Raw genomic sequence first — 24,820 nt, forward strand, 5'->3', positions numbered from 1 at the left:
GTTTTATATAACAATATTACACGGTTGGTATGATTGTTAATACATTGTATGTCTCCCAGACGATACAATACAGTCCGTACAACGTCTAGGCATGCTGAGTATCAAATTATCGATCTGATCTTGGGGGAATATTACACCACTCAAAACGCAATGCTCTCCGAAGTTCTGGCAGACATGTAGGAAGAGGTTGACGGGCTGGAACTCGTCGGCCAAGCATGTTCCACACGTGCTCTACTGGATTCAAGTCCGGTGAGAATGATGGCCAGTCCATACGAGGCCAGAATGACGTCCCGATAGATTTGGCTTGTCATGGTTCCAGTTTGAACATGCAGGTCAGTTCTGAAATCCAGAATGATTCCACCCCAAACGAGCACTCCTGCACCACCGTAACGGTGTCGTTCAATGATGTTTTCTTGGTGGGAACGGGTCCCTGGAGCTCTCCATATGAAAGTCCGGCGAGAATCAGCCTGCAAGCTAAACCTGGACTCGTCGGAAAACATAACACAAGCCCACTGTTGTGGTGTCCACAATGCATGCTCTCTGCTGCAGGCTAACCGCAGGCGACAGTGAGTTGCAGTAAGTGGAACGCATCTGACAGATCTACGAGCATATAGACCAATCTGCCCTAAGCGTCTGTACACGGTCTGCCTTGAAATTGTCGTACCAGTGGCTGAAGAGAGCTCACGAGACAGGCCTGAGGCTGTGCTCCGCCTGTTTCTTTTGGCAGTAACTGCCAAATATCGGTCCTCATTCGGCGTTGTAACTCTGGGGCGACCTGTGCTGTAACGTCTACTCACATTACCATCCTCTTGGAATCGTTGCCAGAGCCTGGAGATGGCACTCTGGGCAATTCCAAGTTCGTCTGATACTTCTAGTTGTGTACGCCCACATTCCAGACGGCCGATAATTCTACCACGTAAAAAATCACTCAAATGCGTCCTTTGTGTCATAACTATTCGGTTATTGCACTGAAATGCTTATAAAGCGCCTGCGAACAATTTTACTTCTTTGCCTGTATTCCTTATATATCACTCTCTTACACTCTCATTGTGACGTACCATCGGTGTCATCTGGTTACTTCCTGAAATTTTCATATGATTCTTAAAGATGTGTGTAGTGATTTTACAGGTGATATATTTATTTTAGAGTTCGATTTCCGCGTGACTCCGAATTATCCTTAATTTATGGACATGAGTGTAATTGAATGAGAAATACTCAATAGTCTGTGAAAAACTGTTTCTTTTTTGTTTTGTTTGCTTAATTTCTTTTATATATAGTTCTAGCTTTATTATAGTATTTGAATAGAACATGTGGCAACGATTAGATAATTCTTTAAATGATATAAATTTTGTGCATTCTAATATGAACGAAATATAATACTGTTAAGTAAACCTAGCGCCAGAGTGTCGCTATGGTAAACAAAGTGAATTTTAAAGAATGCATTTATTCTATTGTGGTTTATGCACTGTCGGCGAAGTAGGTTTAATTCAATCTCATAAGTTTAAATGAAATGCAAGAAAAAATGCGTATAATTTAATATTCCGTACAAGGAAGTCATGGGGTGTACACATCATATTTTTTTCTTTATTAAAGGGTTTTTTTTTTCTTTCTCTAAGCTAAAGAGGCGTTAGCCCAGAAGGACTCTTGGTCTCGAAACGGCATTTAGCGTCGAATCACTTAAAGCGTTCAATCACTTTTCAGATTATTGCCACCAAATATTAGCGCCTGTAGTATATTTAAAAAAATTAAATAATGAAGAATCTGCATGAATGCGTGAATGTTTCTCGCATTGCGAAAAGCAACGGTACCTAGAGTCATCAAATTTTGAATAACGTAGTCTTCCACCAAATATGAACATCTGGAATCCCGAGTTTGGAATTTGTTTTATTGTCTACTTCATATTTTGTTAAATATCTATCGAATTTTGATTAACATACTCAACGATTTCAAAGCGAGGAATGACAACACAATACGGAAAAAAAACCTTTTTATTTCCAGCGCGCGAGACTATCTGTCGGAAATTCTAAAGGTATGTTGGTCTTAAATATATTTAACCCAAATGCTCTCGAACTTGTATGTAAGTGGAATAAACGCCCCTTTGGTCTTAATATAAAATGTGAAAGTTTACTTTTTTTTTTTTTTTTTTTTTTTTTTTTTGTTTGTTTGTTTGTTTGTTTACTTTATTTTGTTTTGCTTTACAAGATTATAGAATGCCGCATGGGAATTGTTCCTGATAGTGAAGGACCGCTAGCGAAGGATGTTTGGATGTCTTTTTGCAGCTAATTCAAGGTTGCCTGATTAAGCTGCTTCCTGTTATTACAAATAGCCAAGCTGTCATAGCTGCAATGCTGCTGTTCCAGAAAGCCTTTACTAAAGTTGCGGATCACCGTTCCCTATCGTTTCTTTCGCTTTATGTTACGTTTTCTTATTGATAAGTTTAATAAATGTTTTGTTGTTACAGAGTCCCTTCCCTGGATTATTCTGTTTCTATGTTCAAGCATAGGAACAGGAGAGAAGAGGCAATTTTACCTACACACATAAACTACGAAGTCAGAAGAGACAAATTAGACTACATGATTTATAGCTGTTCTCGAGAAGTACAAATTAGATTACATAACTTATAGATGCTCTCGAGTAGCAACTCATCTCCATTCTAAAGAACTACTTTACATACTCATGAAGTTTTGATCTCGATGGTCTTTGGATTTCGGAAGAAAAATGCTTAAGTTTTTACGTATATCAGAATGTATGCAATAACAGCAAAGAAATATATGCCTTTTAACAGATTTGTCCCAGTTGGGATTCAAGCCTGTTTCCTTCCTGCTTGAATATCTATGTTGTTCTTGAAAATTCGGTTATAGGTTTGGATATTTTCTCAAATTCGAAACTCCAACCATCACAACAGGTCTAACCGATACAAGCTCTTTGGCCACATAAATATGGCTCAATGTACCATACATATTCCCTCATTTGGCCGAGTCAGTATACCAGTCATTCAAAAACCAAAGACAGCACCAGTGGCTGAACGGTTAAGAGCGCTGCATACTGGCAGTTCAACCCCTGTTCGATGCCTTTGAAAAGGTTGGCTGCAGGTTTGATTTTCGTGGTTTTTTATGAACGAGCTAATGTGAATATGAGCTGGTTTCCTTTATAAAATATTCCATGAATGCAACTCTTCCCTTGGGCAGATACCCTTTATGTACTTTACCATAATCGAATAGCTTAATCTAATCTAACCAGAAACAAAGCTAGTGAAGAAACTCAATTCGCTCTAAGAGTTATGTTTTATTAGGATACTGTTCTGCAGCGAGATAACTGGGATTTATATCAATAACCTTCCTGTGAATATGGACAGACTGCCATTGAGCTATTTGAAAACGATTGAGCATTGTCAGATTAAAGACAAAACTCGTAATTGTGATTTTGACGATTACGTTGTTTGGTTGTAGAGCACGTAACCGAATAACATTTGCCCTTCATATGCAGACCAGCTGCATAGTGAAATGGCCCACCAGCGGCAAAGCGGTAAGGTTACTGAACACTGGTAGTTCGGTTCGGGCTTCGAATCAAATAGTGAATGGGCTAGCTATGTAGGCGTTTTAGTGGTTTTTTCCCTTGGGTAACGTGTATGCGAGCCAGTTTCCCTTAAAAGGTCTTCCACGAAGGCATCCCTTCTCTTTGGCAGATAGCCCTCGAGAGTTTTGCCATAATCAAATAAACAAAATCAAAACCATAGTGAAACGTCTTTCATAATAAGCACGAACGTAAATGAATGCCTAACGTAAAATGTAGTTGAGATGATGTCCGAAAAGGTTATTTAGGAATATCTGTCATTTTACGTTAAAACAAATTATCAAGTGAGTTCAATTTAACTCGAATTAACATTTCCTTCCGCATACAATACTTAATTTTGACCACTCAAATTTCCCTAATGACAGTTTTACAATTTAGAATAAATTTTCTAGCCATCCGAAATGCATTAAAGCCATGACAAACAGAGAATATTCAAAAAGTTTCCATTAAACTCGTTATCTTTAATCGCATATTTTAAACATTGTTCAAACTCCATTTAACCCACAGCAGTTTAAAGTAAATTGGGCGGTAAGGCCTAGTTTGACTTCCTTTGCAAAGCTATTAAATTAACTAGTTTACGTTTCTTTTCCTTTTTTTTTTTTTTTTTTTTTTTATTATTTATTTATTTTAACCCCGAAAGCAATGAGAGATTCCTTATTCTCTTTGCCTCATTTATTTTGTTGCGTTCGATATCTTTTTTAAAAGAGTTATGAAATTTCTTCCATAATCACCTGAAAGAGATTTCTTTTATTTTATATAAATATTCCGGCTATTCGCTAGATCATTAGTCTGTAATTCTTCTCTTAGCAGTCTCACTTCAGAATTTTCCTAATTTCATAAAAGCAATTACGTTTTCTTCACAGATTAAATATTTTGGAAGTACCACTTTTTTTTTCTTTGAATAACCAGCTCATAGTTATATAAATTGTCATTATTGTTTAAGCATTGCATAGTTACATACATTTCAAGGTCATTATTTTAAGCATTGCATAATTACGTGCATTTAAAGGTTATTATTGTTTTTAAACTATGTTTTTACCTTAGTTTACTAATATATGTTAAATGAAATTATAGTTTCTTATATAAGATTGTATGAAAAAAAATGACTTTTTAAATATGAATATTATGTATAAAATGTAATACTCAGAACACAATATCAAAATCAAAATGAAAGAATATCAACGCACAAAACTCGATAACATCCACAGTATCCATACATCTCATTATCATCATACGTCAGTATCCATCCATTCACAGCATCCATACAGATGTATAAATCTGTTATTATACCTATAATGTCAGCACGTTTTATAAAATAGAAATGAAACCCTTCACACGGTTCTTCCTACTTCATGAAATACTTTAATGCAAGAATGTGCCACGTATTTCGGCACTGTCGTGCGAAATACTGATAGACGCTTTTCTTTTACCTTATTTGTATGAGCGAAAACTACCACCCACTTCCTCACAGTTCAAAGTTGAGATTTATGACAAACTCTTTAGACTAGTTAGTACTGGTTTGTATCTTTTATTTGAGGCATAGTTTTGTATGAGGTACACATACAAAAATATTGTTATGAAATACCCAGCTGCGGTAAGATAGCTTCCCTACAAATTTGGGATAGGTTTGCCAGAAAGCGTGGCAAAGAAAGGCAGGATTTCATATTCAGCGCAGAATCGCTCATTTGTCGACAAAATGTCGAAAAATGCCATAGACGAAGCCAGAACATTCTAGAACAAATTCTTATCGGCTCTCCCGAAAATATTCTCGAAGGCAGAGCTATATATATCCTGCTTGTACGCCAAATAGGAGTGTATCGTGAGGAGCATCTAGAGTATGTTGAGTTTAGTAACAGTGTGAGTTCAGAGATTAGCTTGAGAAAGACCAAAACGAGTCGGGAGCTGTAATCTAATACTTTGCCGTGAAGCTTTCTTCACCGTTATAGCTTGAAGGCTATCTTGCTGATTGTTTTGGCGTGTCTGTCGTAGTTTCTTGACGACTTGGAACTGTCCTGTGTAATACTGGCGAATAAATTGTGTTTTGATTCTACATCAAGTATTATCGTCAGTCAGTCCAAATCCATGAACCCCTAAAACGCAACAATATTATTAAAATTTTTATTACACAATGAAACAACAGCAAAAAAACAAAAACCAGTGTTAAAGTTACAAAATAAAATTCCAAATTATTAAAAACAAAAGGTCAAATAAAATATACAATACAAAGTCCGAAATGCGGATGTCCATTATCTGGAATGATCTAAAATCCGGACCTCAAAACCACAAACAACGTTTTTCTCGTAGGTTTTACGCATGCGCATTTGATTCTCCCTTCCGCCAATAATAAAACATCTGAAGAGCCCCGAGTCTTAATTTCACTTCAACACTAAGTAAAATAACTTGTTATTGAAGAAACAATCATTTTAGCATATATTTGTACGATCAGTAATTTGGCTCCTTTGCTGCGTATCTGCTTGGCACACATCTCAAATCGAAACATTCCACATAAATATGTCGTTGATCTGACGCCAACCTGGCGAATCTTATTTATTATACTTTCCTTTCATCACCGCATGTTTATCAAAACATGACAACTTGAGTAATGACTCATGTATCGATGCCTAGACAATTCTTTTTATGTTAGTAATTGAATAATAAAGGAGGATGGTGACCTTTTATGTTGACGTTACGCTTGTCGATGATTACAGATTTAAGTTAAATGCGCTAAAAATGTTGACGAGAAAAAATTTACCAAAGATTTCTTTCCATATGCTAAAAATATATTTTGTTGATGATACTCATAGATCCAAAGATTACATTTAGGACTATTTGAATTAAGAATAATTGATTTGTTATTCACATAAACCCAGAACCAGCGCCAGGGCACGTATGGCCGCATCGAGTCGCAGAATTTGGGATCCACACAGACTGCATCAGGCGGTAAGATATCTAGCGCCGGCCCTCAGTAAGGCTTAAGCATATGTGGGAGTTTATTTCTTCAGAACTTTGATAAGCCTTAAGCATGTGCAAGAAACAGACATAAGTATAATAAATAACTAAACTAATACAGTTCTGGACAAATTGTCTCAGTGCGCAATAGAAGCAAGATAAAATTTAACGGAACAACTTGTCGTTAGTCGCCAAGCTCATGATGCATAGCCAAATATGTACAGTGAAGTATAGCTTTTGATGATGATAGCCGCTAATTTTAAAGGTTTTACGGATATTGCAAAACAAATGTGAAATTTTCCAATTAACGGATTTTGTAAAGAAATGTGGAGAAGCGGTAATAAATGAAGATGATATAAAAGAAGTTTTTCATTCTGATGACAATGCTTCTTAATCATCAAGCAATTAATGAATGGCGAAATCTGTAGTATGGTTTTAGATTCATAAATACCGCTACCGATAGTAAAGAAAGTGACAGAGAAAATTTCGATTGAAAAGTTAGTCGGAATTCTCGAAACAGCAGTTACAGGACTTCAATAATGTAACTAAACAAGAGATTATGTCTGTCTACAGAATTAAAGAGAAAGTATTTGCACAAAAAACGAAGCAACTTAAACAACTTACATTGAAAGAAATGTTTTATAAGGTAAACAAATAAATATTAAGCTTTTTTTTTTTTGTAAATTTTGATACCCTTTATATCATAAATACTTCATTATTTCATTAACCCCGATTTCATATTTTTAATTTTATAATTTTTACATGCCGTCTTACTTGATTTAAACTGATGATCTAATATCCGGAAAAATACCCAAATCCGGAATCGCCGAAGTCCCGACGAGTCCGGATTTAGAACTTTGTACTGTATTTATATTGCCAGTGTTTTTAAATAGGTATACATGATGGAAAATAACGAAAATGTCTTAAAAAAATAGGACTTTTCTAGCTTTACTTTTCACAGTCACTATATCAGCAAATCAGGGCTTACGAATACATATATTTCGTACGCTCATACGGCTGACCCGCTCACGACAACGATGAAAAATTAATAAATCTGCACCGACCGCGAAAGCGTTTGAATAAACACAAAATTTTGCAAGATTAAACATGAAAACTTTTTGCTGAACGGCGCGACTACCTTAGAGCCTTTAGAGGAAAAGAAGTATTTCACCACCGGTCTGTATTGGTAGATAATAAAATTACCCTTTTAGACCTTGACGCCGTTGTGCGCAGCATGACCTTGCCCATATGAAAGGCGCGTCCCTTGCTTCATGCGGTTTGAAAACTTAAGTGAAAATTTTAACAATATTTATTCTTAAATTATTTGAATCGAAATAAACACATTTTTATTGATTTATGTTAATAAAAATACATGTTTATGTACATACTCATTAAAATTGTTATTCAATTTAGTTATCGCATCAGCAGATTGTGGTTAATTTGATTTTAAAATTATTATTGTTAAACTTACACAACTTAGACTCTATTTGTTTAAAAATATATTAGTGGTTTATTTCATTTATTTTGTTTTCTTAGAATCAAATTACACTGTAATAACTTATTTCTCTATTGGTGGTATTAAAACATAATTTCTTATAGTCGTTGCGGAAAGAAAATGATGAACAATATATTTGAAATTTACTTTCTTCGGTAACAACGAACATGTCCTATGGATTTCTTTCATCAATTGGGGAAAGACATCATTACAGAACTTTTGTAAATGCGAAGAGGCTTAGGATGAACATATGTAAAATGGGCGGTATCTCTAATTTTAAGAAATCACACGTGAGCTGTTTGCATGCATTCTACGTGGAAACCGCTTAAATGTGATTCGGAGAAAGCAATACAGCATATTTTATTTCTTCTTCACGCATTACAGTTTTGATGATGCTTAGCAAATTCCTTTTAGGTCCATTTTTGGTTATTTGTTTAACAGTATTTCAAAATTAAAAATTTAATTCTAACTCTTTCTAAATCTCAAAGTAAAGTTTGTAAGAAGGAGGGAATTTATGCAGATATATCAGCTTTATTTCCAAAGCTAGTTATAAAATCCAAGATAATTTTCACCTATCGATGTGTATGTTACAGGCAATATATAAAACGTCAACATTCTATAGACTATAGATTCTATAGATATATTCTATAGAATAATAATAATAATAATACCTGCCTTTTTTAGGCAAAGTTATGAAATATGAGGATTATTATAGATATAGCCTAGGAATTGTATATAATACCTAGGGATTTTATAGAATAATAAACGCTATTTAGACAAAGTAAGGAAAAAAATGGCATGATAAGGCTATTATTCAAAAGACGTGCATTCCCTTAAAAATACAAATGCTACTTTGAAATAATAATGCAAGAGTACCATTAAAAAACTTTTATTTAAAATGTGTATAAAAAATTAAAGTTGAACGAAAAATTTATGTCTTTCTTATTAAAGTATGAAATATATATGAAAACATATGAAATGGAATTATAAAATTAATTTTTTAAATGTATGGATTATATTGGAATGCATTAATGTATGAATATTTGACATGAATCTGAGATGTATTTCATACTTTTTGCCGGTTGATTTGATGTTTTATAGAATACTTCTATGAAATGTTAAATCGTTTTATACATTGCCGGCCAGTTTTTGGCATTCTGTAAAATGCCTATGTATTATATAGAATGTCAGCTTTCATACATACCTACTAATCAAGGATACCTGCAAAGATAATATTTATTTTGTTGTTAATAGAATTTGAAGTTAACTGTTTTGTATTCTCTTTAACGCTTCGGAGTTAATTCTTTGTCGGCCACTCAATGTCCATTTAATATCAGTTGTCCCCGGAAAGGGCGAGACTGAAGTAACTAACATTAGTACTAAATGCTGATCACGGAAATGCTTTGATAGGTGAATTCCCTTTGCAACTCTTATCTGAAATGCCCCTATATTAAATGTTTTAGCACAAAAGTAGATTTGTAGTTAAAAGTAATGAAGAAATAAAAAAATGTTTAGAATTCTAACATTTGTTGCAGATTAAATTTATTGAATTTGAAGTAAAATCCCATTTTGTTCCTCTATATTCACATGAAGCTTTCAGTTTAAGAAAAAAAATACATGTAAAGATTAGACTAATGGTAATATGGTACGTATGCATAAGGCAGAAAACGTGCAAATTTATGATGTATTTCGCAATCAAATATTTAATAAGAACAAAAATAATGAATTATTTTTTCTAATTAATTATTTAATTAATTTGTCTAATTAATAATTAACAGAAAATATTTAATTTATTTTTCTGTTTATACTAAAGTCGTGAGATCAGAAGAAGAGGACTAAACAGCCACCCTCCCCCCCAAAAAAAAATAGGACCTGTTACATTTTCAAATTATAATGCGTAATTTGTTTGATGCAAAAATCAATGCACGTTTAATTTAATTGAGAGTATAGGCGCATTTTCTTTGAAGCACGTTTTCTTCCACAGAATTCTCACAAACCTTATGTGTGTCATGAAGTCCTTAAAAACTACTTTCTAAGCAGAAGATTCTTCTTTACTAATCACTTCAGCCACAAATTTAGTTTTAGAAAACTAAAGTATGCCAGTTTTTTTTTTCCCTGGTTCGAATTAATCTCTTCGAAAAACCTAAAAACCTGCTGCTTTCTTGCTCATTTAAAATTAATTTAAATCGTATAAAAACTCATGATTAAAGACACTGAAAATCTATGTTATCTTTATAGAGAATTTCTGTTTAATAATTAATAATATCAATATATCTATGGAGAAACTGTTTTCCCAGAATATAATGAAAGCTTAGAAATTATCTCGCTGTTGTTTTTGATTTTGATGTTTTCTTTTTTTCATCCAACAGTGTATGAAGTAAAAAAAAAATTAGAACTAATTTTTAATTAACTTTATGTTTGCACTTTTAAAGCAAAAGTCTGATTCCCTTTTTTTGAAAACATACTGAAGAAAATATGGTACATGACCATTAATAAGGAGATTAAAAATATATTTTTATATATTAAAGGAATATTAATAAGTTCCTTGTTCTTTACGTATGATGGTGTAATGACTTTGTAATCAATCTAAACTGAACTGGACTCTTCAATAAAAAATGCATTAGCTTATTCTCAGAATGAGGTTTAGAAATTTCTAATTTCGCGCTGAGCTTCCTATGAACAGTTTGGAAACAATTGCTTCTATGTGGGTCATCAGCTACCTGAGAATTACTCACGTAACGTGGACCCACGGACGGAATTACCCACGTACGTGGGTCTTACCAAACGGCTGGAACTTCTGAATTACCTCGCACTGATTGTTATCTGATATCTTCTGTGTTTTGGAAGCCTGATCATAGACTGAAAGTTGCCCATTGTGGCACATTATGTGCTCGGCTGCCGCCCAGACGGTATAGTGGTTAGGAAAGCCGACAATGATGCCAAAGGGCCCGGGTTCGAACTCCGGAGATGGCATGAATGTAAATTGCCTGTCCTCTCATAGGAGGTAACGGTGGCCGCCTATTAGGTGCCTCCATAATCAAATCAAAAGATCCCCACTTCTGGCCTTAGTAGTCCTAAAAGCCCATAAATGGTTAGTGCCCGCCATAAATAAAAGGGCTGTGCAACGTCTCCCTATGACTGCACTGATTAACTCATTCTAATTACCTTATTCCGTATAAAAACATTTTGTTTGGCGGCTATAATAAAACTAAGTAACTTGTATTCACAGATATTGTACAAACTGGAATGAGACATGCATATTGCTGGAATAAGACTTGTGCACTACAATCAAGTTCCACTTAAAGAATTGCGATATGTTACATTATATATACGTTTGTCGTTAGTTGATAAAATTGCATTTGCGAAGTGTTTGCTGCTAGGCATACCTCCTATTTTTCATGCTTTGCTTGAAGTTGCCCACGAGCTGCGTAAGTAAAAATTAACGCAGACAGAACAGCCAAAATTTGCATGCAGGATATCCATTAACTTCGTCGGTCACGCGAGGAGTTTATTGATCTACATTAAACCCAGTGGATAAACCGCATGCAAGTTTCTGTGGTTTTATTTGCGTTAACCTTTTAATACATCGTACATTTTGAAGATTACGCTTAAAGTTTAGACCAAAATGTATCCTACCATAGGAAAACTCTGAAGTAATTTTCTTTGATAGTTATACAGCCAATGTTAATAAAAGTAAATAGTCTAAATAATACCATAAAAAGTTTTAAGGAAGAAATTAACAGTGAATTTTAAATGTTCGTCTTTTACGCACAATCAAACGGGGACATTTCACAGTCTGTAAGATTAAAAATTTCAGAATTTTCTGATTATCAGCCGCAGATAATAACATATCGAAATTAGAGGTGCCATTTGATTTTGTTCACTTATTTTAATTGATCACGGTGGGAGGTATGAACTTTATCTATGCTCTTTTGCTCTGCGTAAACATGTGCCACATGACGTTAATGGGTAAACAATGCATGTGCTGCGTTAACATATGTTTTGCATGAACGCATGTTTTCGTGTGGCATAGAAAAGCTATCCGCCTTTTTATTTTTGCTTTATAAATATCGCTACTTAGACATGGCTTACGTGGCAAATTTTTATGCATAACTGAGCTGTTTACGTCTTATGCAGAGGAAAGGTTTAAAAAGCTGCCAGTAAAAAAAAAAAAAAAAAAAAAAAAAAAAAAAACGAATGAAGGAAAGGTTCATTTTCTTTAGCATCCCCAAGGTACCTTATTTGTTCTGATTCTCTTTCTTCTCTTCACCTTTTAACAGTTTACTAGCAGCGACAAATTAGTAATCGAAACTCAATTAACTATCAGTTTGCTTAAAAACAGGGTAATTGATATCCGTTTTACTTATATGCGTGCTCATCATAGATTCTATGGGAATGAAAGAGCTGGTTTTTTTTGCTAAAGATGCTTTAAATTTACCCATAGCTATATCAGTATTAGAAGTCCAAAGAGTTATTGGAAGTCCTTTCATTATAAGAAGCTTTTAGCTAAGTGGAATGAGAAATATACTTCATCTTGTAATGCTGAAGGCATCAAAAAGCTCTTTCCTTCTATTTACCATAGACTGCATTCCGAGTGTTTCCTCTCTAGTAACTTTAAAGTATCTCAATTTTTGTCTGGTTACGGTAAATTTGCAAGTTACCTATTTCGTTTCAATCTAAGATCAAATAATTTATGCGAGTGTTCATTTCCTGCTCTACCTTCGATGGCTCTAGATTATGCTTGCGGTGAAGTTCGGCATGATTTGGCCAGTGAGATTGTCTCTTTTCGTGAAGTCTAGACCTCTGTTTTCGTTAGTTTTATTTATGCATGTAATATTTAATGTTTTAGTTAACTTACTTTTGTAAGCTCCATGTTGTACGCCTGTGGTGCATATGGGACAATTGTATGTGTTCAAAAAAAAAAAAAATCATGGAAGCTTTTGAAAACTCTTATAAGGTGTTTCTCCAGCCTTCTTAGCATGCTTTCGTAATGTAGTGGTTAGCACACTGGGCGCGCATTCCAGAGGTCCGTGGTTCGATTCCTGGCGAGGCTGTTGCTCATTTTTCATCTCTCCTACTTCGAAATAACCTAATGTCTCTAGACACTGGAAATGAAAAAAACCAAGAAATCTTGAAATGAAACTGAAATTCTAAACTGGAAAAGCAAAGAAATTTTTTTTACAATTTATCTCAAATGCTTCTAAGGGAACTAGAGAATTTTCGAAAGCTTAGAAACAATATGCACGAAAAATCAGCTTTAATAATGGGAAAACTTTTTTTTTATGTACATCTATTATATATTTAGTAATGATACTTAGATCATATTTTACAGCTCAAATTATTGATTCTTTGAAGATTAAAGAATGTATTTCGTAATTTTTAGAATAAAAACATCACATTATTGAATATATCGCGAATAAAAAGAATACTTTTATTGCACGGAGAAGTCCATGTCTTGCTTAGGCAATTATCTGTACATTAAATTTTGGAAATGTGATTAAAATATCTAGAGAATATAGACAAAAAGTCTCATTTCCCTGCAGAAGTACATTACTCAGTTTTAAAAATAGCAGTTCGTGACTAGTTCAAATGTAGAACTTGGAACTCGTTCCCTCGAAGATATCAAACAGATTTATGTTTCCAGATAGTAAGAAGAATTATGATGATTCCTGTCGTTATGATGATGTTAGTATATCATTTAAAGCTGAGGAGTTTCAAAAATATTTTATTTAGTTGCTGTTGCTATTTCTTTCCAGAATTTACTGAAATTCTTAAGAAAATTTGTTCAGGGTAAATTTTATACATAAATATTTTCATTTATTGAATATTTTCTTTTTTATCATATTAACGAAATATAGAAGCGGGAAAAAAGTTCCAAGTGTAATAAATATAGTTTAAAGGATAATGAAATTTAAATGGTTGTTAAAAGACTGATTTATGAGAAAAGTGGAAGAAAATTTATAAACTGTTTAAAGTATATGTAAAGACTATTAGTTAAAACATAATTTTATCTGTATATAACACGTTTTTATTGATTAAAAATTTTAAAAACGTTGTGTATTATTAAATGAAAAATCAAACACCATATCTGTGACGCAAACGATTATAATAGCACCACTTAAATTACGAAACAATACAAAGTTTGGGGAAAAAAATTTCCAAATTATTTCCATTTCCAAAATCTTTTGATTGCCAACGAAGGAAATTGTGGTAGAGAAAAAATAATAAGTCAATCGAAATACTAAAGCATGTGGGTATATTTTGAGTCCTTGACATCAGTCAAAGAAAATGATAAACCTCTACTTTTGACATTGGCACATGTAGTCAGAGAAACTGGAATAGAAGTGACGTGAGGGATACATATTAGTACCGCGTTTCCTTTTTACACCTTAGTCTTATGCCTCTATCATTGCCGAAAATCCGACTACTTCGTGCCATCGTCATTAACATTTCCTATCTAAACTTTCTTATTCATCTAGTGTCTTCCATCTTTTGGAAAATGAATCTGGACGATGTACTTTATTTCATCATTTTTGGTCTGAATATTAATCATGTCATTGATGCTTTTTGGTGTTGTTTTAAACTTTACGTGTTGTCAAGTATGATCTGATTAGATCTTTACCGGAGATTTGGAAGATAGAAAGTGTTTTTCTGTTTAAAAAAATGGTGATTGTTCCTTCGTTTTCCACCACTTCGGCTAAATGAAACGTTTTACAAACACTTTAATTACGTTAAACGAGTGATACCTGTAATGGCCACATGTGGGATATCTGATGCCAATATTCTGTTTTGTATGCAGTAGCATATCATTAAATGCCAAATAGACAGAATCAGGAAGAAGATGGCTGATTGTTTTAGAACACAGTTCGGAAAACTATGACCCGCGGGCTAAATCCGACCCATGGCCTCTTTTACTTCTGTCCACGAGTTAATATATATATATATTTTTTTTTTTTTTTGGTTTTGTTTTGTTTTGTTTGTTTGTTTTGTTTTGTTTGTTTTAGAAAGGGAGACGATTTAATTTTTTTTATTTTTCAGAAAGTAATATCCTTGCATAACATATAAATTATTAACATATATTTATATAAATTCTGTAAATATATTTTACATAACATATATTTTATATAAATAATATTTATAATTATTTATATAAATTTATCTTTGCATAACATATATTTATATAAATTCTGCTGATATTTATAGAAAATGACATTTTTCTGTTTTTTAATAAAATTATTATAGCCAGGCTAAAGTTTGTACTAATACGAGAAATATAATTATATTTTCTGAGATAATAATTCATCATACTGGAATTCGAAATTAATACTTCCTGTCATCAAAACTTTTCAAATCTATTAATAAAGCTGACATCAGATCAGGATGTCGACTTTATAAAGAAACCTCTGTAAATAGTAAATGACGACTGGACACTGCTTTGTTTAAAAATTGATTGAGGGGAATTGATTCTTAGGGGAAAAAGATCAATTCGTAGAATTTTACCATTGAGTAAGTGTTTTATTTTCAAGAAAGAGATACTAATCATTGAATTATCTAACAATTATTTATCAGTGTTTATACTTTAGTGTTAGAAAAAATGTGTCACGTCAGAAATTCTTAGAAGAAAAATGTTAAATTATATGTGCCTATTAAACAATTATTTTTAGATAGAAATATATACACTGCGTGGTGTTAATACAATAACCGAAAGCTAATGAATGATGAGAATAATCTTTCTTAACCAAGTGCTAGAAAAGCGTTCTCTCTCGACGTGGAGAGGACGACAGCGCGTGAGTTAGCTGTCCTGCTTATGCGGCGGATCGTGCTCGACGATTCTCCCGAGGTGGTCACTCGTTCTGCCCATATGATGGGAGTGAATACTATGGGAAAGATTAGCTGTCTTCACAGGACTAGAACCACCATTCTGTTCGGTGAGCGTTCAAGCGCAGTAGGACTCGTAAGTAGTAAGGCCCGTCTACACAAAGCGATTTTCTCGGCCGACTTTCTCGTAGAGCAACAATTTTGAGGATCTGCGCATGCGCCAAAAATCGGCCATGTTGTCTGCCGCGATTTCAGACCTGGTGTTCACTGCTCACTAGCGAACGATAAAATCGGAGTCTCTAGCCAATAAGATTGCTTTGAGTGATCACGTGCTTTTCTCCTCATTTGGAATAGTAAACATGGCTGCATTTCGTTGCGTGAACAAAGTTCAGGTTTTCGTGGGCGCTTGGGTAATAAACCCTCATCCCGGTCGGATAAATGGATCTGTTTCCGAATGTTGTTGAAGAATAAATGTTGTTGAAGAATAATGCAGTTGAAGAATAAAAGATGTAATAAGCATAGGTAGAAGAGTTGAAGAATGGCATAGGTTTTTTTTTTTTTTTTTTTTTTTCATTCCTAATTTTTTCTTTAATTTTTTGTAGAGGAGTCCTGAGTTGCAAGTCGATTCTGGAAAGTAGAGTAGGCAATGGGAACGATACTGTAGGATAATACAGTACACTCCCGATTATCCGCGGAATTGTGTGGCGCGGCCGCCGCGGATAACAAAAATCGCGGATGATCCGAAAAAAGCTAAACACGGGTATTGCAAAAGAGAAAACAGTCATACCAACTTTAAAAAATCGTTTTAAGTACAATAAAACGTAAAATAAACAGCAGGAAATTTTTAACTAACGCTTAATATTTTAGTATATCACTCAAAACTAACCTAAACTGCATTTTGTTAATGAAAACAGAAAAGTGCTTTGTACTTACGAGAGGCGTCAAGGATACACAGAAAGATTAATACATATGTACTGTTTTAATACTGTAATGTATTATGTAATTACAAAAGCATAACTGTAAAACGACATCTTTTTGGAGAAATCAGTCATTTGTGTTTGCTTTTTGCTTTAGAAGCATTTTCTCTTGATCCGAGATTGCATTTTTCGTAGCATAACTTTCTCGGCCAACTCCGCGTCGTCTTGTTCTTCCAAATAGCTCAGCAGTCCGTCGACTTGTTGCAAAGCCGCTTCGTAAGTCTTCCGCATCTGCACAGTGGGCTCTTCTTCGCCTTCACTTCTCTGTCCTTCATTCTCGGTCTCTCCCCTTGCTTTCTTCACAATTTCGACATCTGTCAAGCGTTCGAAGCCAGGTTCGTTGACGTCACACTCCAATCACTTGTTAATGTTTTCAGCATCGACGTTCTGACCACCCGGAACAGTTTTCACCATATCGGCAAGAGTCGCCGTGGGCGTGTCTACATCTTCATCCACTTCTTTACAACTGAAAGGGGTTAGGTTGTTGTTGGCTTCAACATTAGGCATGAGTTTTCTCCATGATTTTATGAGGGTTGACGATTTCACTGAGTCCCATGCAGATGCAATATCGTAGATGCTGTCCAAGATTGTGTAGTGTTTCCAAAACTCTTTCAGATCATAACTTTCTTCAGTTTTTGTCATTAGCAGCTTGGTTCGGTATGTTCTCTTCATTGCAATGACTTCTTGGTCCATGGGTTGAATTAGCGCAGTAACGTTTGGGGGGAGAAACTTTGCAAAAATTTGTCCATCAGAAGACTTTAGCACGCTTGTTGCTGGGTGAGAAGGTGCTTTGTCGATCAATAACACAGCTTTTTCAGGCAGGCTTTTAGATTTAAGATGTTTACACGCATTTGAAGAACAAAGATTTTTTCGAACCATTCTTGAAAAATGTTCCGGTTCATCCATCCATTTTTTTTTTTTTTTTTTTTTTTTTTTTTTTGGTTAAAGTAATCAACGGGCAAATTTTCTAGCCTTGTGCCTTTGAAAGATCTCGGTGTTTTTGACTTTCCAATGACAACAAGTCTAAGTTTATGTCCACCGGTAGCGTTACTGCAAGACATGATAGTGATCCTTTCCTTGCTGCTTTTATGACCCGCCGCTTTACTTTCACTTTCAAATGCTAAAGTGCGAGTGGGAAGACATTTCCACAAATGTCCCGATTCGTCGGGATTGTAAATTTGTTAAAAAGATAGCTCTTCTTTTAAAACAAATTCTTCAAATTCATGGTGGAAATCGTCGGCTGCTTGTTGGTCACCACTAAGTTTCTCCACATAAAGTCCAATTTCTCGAATTCAAAGATTAAGACGAGATAGGGCGGTGGAGCGGACACTGCAAGGGTGAGTAAGAAATCAATTACTCATCAGAGGGGAAGGTTCCGAGAAGGCCTGGGATATTTTTGCTTTAAATAAGCACGATGTTAGCAAATTTAACGTTTCGCTCAGTTTTGTGAACACTTTTATTTTAGCACAAACTCAGTTTTGTGTTAATTGAGTTTTGCGAAAGCAAATTACAGCCTAATTTAATACGATATTGCTAAATTTTATTCGCTGATTAACGGATAGAGTCATATGATCATAGTTTTCAGACTATATTAGTTATTTAATTATGCTGATATTAGTTTTTTAATGTTCAATAAATATACTACGTAAGACTTTGCACCGTTATGATATTTCTTATTTATAATTTTTGCACTGAATTACACTGTTGCTATGTAATGTGTAATTACAAATTTGTAATTACACATTACAAAGATTTTGTAATATGTAATCATCTTTATTTTTATTACTACTTTTTACTTATATTGATATGATATTCATGACATTATTGCCTATTTATTCATTAATAAAGGTCTTGATTTAAAACACAGTAGTTCTTATATTTTCTGAAACATGGTTATTTTATTATTTCAAGATTTAAATGCACAAATATTAGTGCCAGAAAGTGAAATTTAAAAATAAATAAATAAAATAAAATAAAAAAGAGTAATCTGTGTACTCAATACACAAAGGAAAAGGATATATTTTTAAAATTTTCGTGCAAACAAAATTTAGCAAAAAATCGAAATCACTCGGAATCATCCGTAAATACTTGTACCGTGTCTTCAATACGCAACTCCCGGAGCAGGGTATTACGAAAGCACTATGAATTTCTCGTCGTTTGAACCAATTTCTGGTCTAAACGCATTTTCCCCCTTCTGTAGCAATAGGTAAGTTCAAAATTGTAGCTGTATCTCTAGTACCAATTTAAAATAGTCATCCATTATTTTGACTATTTGACAACACCGTAAGCTTTGTTTACAAATCGTAGCCAGTGTGACGCTATAGCGGCCGGGAACACTTCCTTTCACAGTGATTGGCTGAGTGAATTCCTGTACTAACCAGTAAATTGTTTCGTGTAGACAGGCGAGCTATCTCAGATATTGTCGGCCAAGAAAATCGCTACGTGTAGACGGGCCTGTACTGTTAAGTCTGACTCGGGCTTGTGATCACTACACGATTTTTTTCTGGACTGGAGCTGCGATCACGAAAGCTGGATGCAGTGTCTAAACATAGCTCCGAAATTTTTTAAATAAAAGTTTCAGTAAATGTTTTCAACTCTCTAAAAAAGTTTAATGCACCTTCCCTATGCAATGTCTCATTCATCAAATTGAAAAAGGAAACTTCAGGTGTTTTGTTAGCTGTTCACTATCAACACGAGGCCCTGACACGGAATATTCAGATAAGTAACATTCTGTTCTCTATACAATATCTGTTTCTCTATCACTAGAGTGCCATTAAATTTCTTTATTTATTATTTTCATAAGATTCTAGCATTATACAATAGTTGTTAATAGTAGCAGGTCATGTGGTTCTTTTCTTCGTAACTATTCCGTAGAGACGCCACATTCCTTATCAGTAGTCCGTTCCTATCAGCAACTCACACCCTTCGGAGCCCCCTTTTCGTGCTTAGGAATTTCTTGAGAGGGAAAAATGGGTATCTCTTGACCATCGATAAGTATACATTGTGATTTTTGTAACTAAGATCACCGACTTTTTTTTTTCAGGTCTCAAACTTAAAATTATGAGCAAATAAAAATACAGTGTGACGGAATTTGTTAAACTTGTACTATAATAAATTACAACGTTTAAATTAATAAATTAATTTTGTATTTAACTAATATTTAAGAAAAATAATCTGTATAATTTATTTTTGCTGAAATGCTCTCACACTGTGTATGGATTTATGATTTTGTCAATTACTGTTTTTATGAAACATACATGAAATTTTTGGGAACGGTAATATTTAATGATACTTTAATTAAAATATTATGTACATCTCTGTGATGATATATGTCTTTTCTAGTTAGGTCTCAAGATAAGGGCATACACATTACCATGTAGGAATTCATTCATTTATTTATTATTATTTTTTTAAAACTTAGCTAAAGTTTGCTTCTTAACCTTTAACTGCTGTGAGCGGTCTGTCAGACCGCGCGACATTTTCCATTAAATGCTTCCACCTCTTAGAATAATTAATGGGTATTGCCATTCTTAGTACCTTCCTAAAACAGTTGTCCAAGGTCACATACCAAGTTGCGTTTCGCTAGCTCTATTTCTTCTTTTATTTTATTTATTTTTTTTTTTTAATTTTTCCCCCTCAGCGGTCTGTTGGACCGATCACAGCAGATACGATTCAAATTTCGGCCGATAAAGTTCACTTTTCGTTGTTGTTACATATTTCACTTTTTGTTAATATTCTTGAAATGGCTTCAAATGCGTGCAGGAAACGTTCTATATATCTTACCCAGCACCAATTTTAATAAATAGTTCGAAATTGGTCTAATTTAGAGTTCTCCGATGAAAGATCCCATGATGAAATCATTGAGAGCGACCACGACACAAATTCAGAAATATCTGCCGATGAAAATGAAAATCCATGTTTTTCTGCAAGAGATTTTTTATTGGAAAAAATGAATTCAAATAGTCTATTCAGGTGCCCAGCAAGGGTGTTCGAACTCGCGATTCTTCGTTCAATCTGTACAACTGCTCGTAGAACCCGACGTTGGCCTATGGCAATATTCTTCAGAAACTTGGATATATGTGCAATAAATACATTCGTATTATTTCAGTCTTATCCCATTGGCACCGAAAATGAAACGAAAAGATTTCATTAGCAATTCAGTTGGTGCAGTCTCATGTAAAACGGAGGATAACTTCATCATTTTTACCTAAAGAACTCAAACGTACAATAAGAAGAGTTTTCGGAATAAATGATGATGAAGGAAACATTGCGCTCGAAGACGATAAATTAAATAAAAAAAAGAACGTGCTACATTTGTCCACCGAGCAAAAAAAAAAAAAAAAAGAAAAGAAAAAAAAAGAAAAAAGCCTACAAATGTATACAATGCCAGTGTACCTTCAATGCAGTAGAAAAGTGTGTATAAAATACAGTTCGAATTATAATTTTTGAAATAAAAATTTCTTTTCTATATTCTTAAAAAAGCATTCTTATCGCAAATTTTAATGTAAAATAAAAATGTTAAATTTTAAAATTTACTTCTTCCATCCAGATACGTAAGCGAAGGAATTATAATCATAATATATATTTTATTCTAATGAACTGATTTAAGTATAAAAATTACTTTATATCTTCATGGAAAAGTTAAATATATGCAATTAAATAACATTTATTCAAATAACAAAAGTAAAAAAATATATTTTTTTGTTTTTAGCAGAAGTGGTCTGAGAGACCGCTCAAAGTAGCTATGCGACAATTTAAGTCACAGTAGTTAAAGGTTAAAGATACGAATTTTTGCAGATGAACTTCTTAACTACACTCATGGACACAATCGTATTTTAGGGTATTTTCTACTTCTTTTCCTTTTCTTTCTATAGGCGCTGTTTTTTTTCCTCTATTATTTTTGTGCCATTTATTTTAAATTTTATTTTGTCCCGTCTTTTCTTTCTGGTCTTTTGAACTCATACAAAATGTACGAAGTTCCTTTTTACTCTCCTCAAATACGAAATTGCCCCCCTTTCTATATACCTTTCCTTCGCACCTATGCTTGATATTTCTCCCATCGGTGCAGAAAGACTTAGCGGGTGCAAAACAAGACATCTGTCTACTTTGTCTGTCTGTCTGTCTGTCGGAGGTTAGAATTGAGACTGGCGCTGCGATCACGAAAGCTGGAGGCAGTGTCTAAACATAGCTCCGAAATTTTTAAATAAGTTTTTCAGTAAATGTATTCAACTCTAAGTTAAATGAACCTTTCCTATGCAATGTCTCATTCATCAAATTGAAAAAGGAAACTTCAGGTGTTTTGTTAGCTGTTCACTATCAACACGAGAAATCCAAAAGAGGCCCTGACACGGAATATTCAGATAAGTAACATTCTGTTCTCTATACAATATCTGTTTCTCTATCACTAAAGTGCCATTAAATTTCTTTATTTATTATTTTCATAAGATTCTAGCATTATACAATAGTTGTTAATAGTAGCAGGTCATGTGGTTCTTTTCTTCGTAACTATTCCGTAGAGACGCCACATTCCTTATCAGTAGTCCGTTCCTATCAGCAACTCACACCCTTCGGAGCCCCCTTTTCGTGCTTAGGAATTTCTTGAGAGGGAAAAATGGGTATCTCTTGACCATCGATAAGTATACATTGTGATTTTTGTAACTAAGATCTCCGACTTTTTTTTTTTCAGGTCTCAAACTTAAAATTATGAGCAAATAAAAATACAGTGTGACGGAATTTGTTAAACTTGTACTATAATAAATTACAACGTTTAAATTAATAAATTAATTTTGTATTTAACTAATATTTAAGAAAAATAATCTGTATAATTTATTTTTGCTGAAATGCTCTCACACTGTGTATGGATTTATGATTTTGTCAATTACTGTTTTTATGAAACATACATGAAATTTTTGGGAACGGTAATATTTAATGATACTTTAATTAAAATATTATGTACATCTCTGTGATGATATATGTCTTTTCTAGTTAGGTCTCAAGATAAGGGCATACACATTACCATGTAGGAATTCATTCATTTATTTATTATTATTTTTTTAAAACTTAGCTAAAGTTTGCTTCTTAACCTTTAACTGCTGTGAGCGGTCTGTCAGACCACGCGACATTTTCCATTAAATGCTTCCACCTCTTAGAATAATTAATGGGTATTGCCATTCTTAGTACCTTCCTAAAACAGTTGTCCAAGGTCACATACCAAGTTGCGTTTCGCTAGCTCTATTTCTTCTTTTATTTTATTTATTTTTTTTTTAATTTTTCCCCCTCAGCGGTCTGTTGGACCGATCACAGCAGATACGATTCAAATTTCGGCCGATAAAGTTCACTTTTCGTTGTTGTTACATATTTCACTTTTTGTTAATATTCTTGAAATGGCTTCAAATGCGTGCAGGAAACGTTCTATATATCTTACCCAGCACCAATTTTAATAAATAGTTCGAAATTGGTCTAATTTAGAGTTCTCCGATGAAAGATCCCATGATGAAATCATTGAGAGCGACCACGACACAAATTCAGAAATATCTGCCGATGAAAATGAAAATCCATGTTTTTCTGCAAGAGATTTTTTATTGGAAAAAATGAATTCAAATAGTCTATTCAGGTGCCCAGCAAGGGTGTTCGAACTCGCGATTCTTCGTTCAATCTGTACAACTGCTCGTAGAACCCGACGTTGGCCTATGGCAATATTCTTCAGAAACTTGGATATATGTGCAATAAATACATTCGTATTATTTCAGTCTTATCCCATTGGCACCGAAAATGAAACGAAAAGATTTCATTAGCAATTCAGTTGGTGCAGTCTCATGTAAAACGGAGGATAACTTCATCATTTTTACCTAAAGAACTCAAACGTACAATAAGAAGAGTTTTCGGAATAAATGATGATGAAGGAAACATTGCGCTCGAAGACGATAAATTAAATAAAAAAAAGAACGTGCTACATTTGTCCACCGAGCAAAAAAAAAAAAAAAAGAAAAGAAAAAAAAAGAAAAAAGCCTACAAATGTATACAATGCCAGTGTACCTTCAATGCAGTAGAAAAGTGTGTATAAAATACAGTTCGAATTATAATTTTTGAAATAAAAATTCCTTTTCTATATTCTTAAAAAAGCATTCTTATCGCAAATTTTAATGTAAAATAAAAATGTTAAATTTTAAAATTTACTTCTTCCATCCAGATACGTAAGCGAAGGAATTATAATCATAATATATATTTTATTCTAATGAACTGATTTAAGTATAAAAATTACTTTATATCTTCATGGAAAAGTTAAATATATGCAATTAAATAACATTTATTCAAATAACAAAAGTAAAAAAATATATTTTTTTGTTTTTAGCAGAAGTGGTCTGAGAGACCGCTCAAAGTAGCTATGCGACAATTTAAGTCACAGTAGTTAAAGGTTAAAGATACGAATTTTTGCAGATGAACTTCTTAACTACACTCATGGACACAATCGTATTATAGGGTATTTTCTACTTCTTTTCCTTTTCTTTCTATAGGCGCTGTTTTTTTCCTCTATTATTTTTGTGCCATTTATTTTAAATTTTATTTTGTCCCGTCTTTTCTTTCTGGTCTTTTGAACTCATACAAAATGTACGAAGTTCCTTTTTACTCTCCTCAAATACGAAATTGCCCCCCTTTCTATATACCTTTCCTTCGCACCTATGCTTGATATTTCTCCCATCGGTGCAGAAAGACTTAGCGGGTGCAAAACAAGACATCTGTCTACTTTGTCTGTCTGTCTGTCTGTCGGAGGTTAGAATTGAGACTGGCGCTGCGATCACGAAAGCTGGAGGCAGTGTCTAAACATAGCTCCGAAATTTTTAAATAAGTTTTTCAGTAAATGTTTTCAACTCTAAGTTAAATGAACCTTTCCTATGCAATGTCTCATTCATCAAATTGAAAAAGGAAACTTCAGGTGTTTTGTTAGCTGTTCACTATCAACACGAGAAATCCAAAAGAGGCCCTGACACGGAATATTCAGATAAGTAAC

The sequence above is a fragment of the Stegodyphus dumicola genome, chromosome 3, assembly GCF_044657685.1.
Source record: "Stegodyphus dumicola isolate Sdum_Otavi_A_Nest chromosome 3, ASM4465768v1".
Classification (NCBI taxonomy): domain Eukaryota; kingdom Metazoa; phylum Arthropoda; class Arachnida; order Araneae; family Eresidae; genus Stegodyphus; species Stegodyphus dumicola.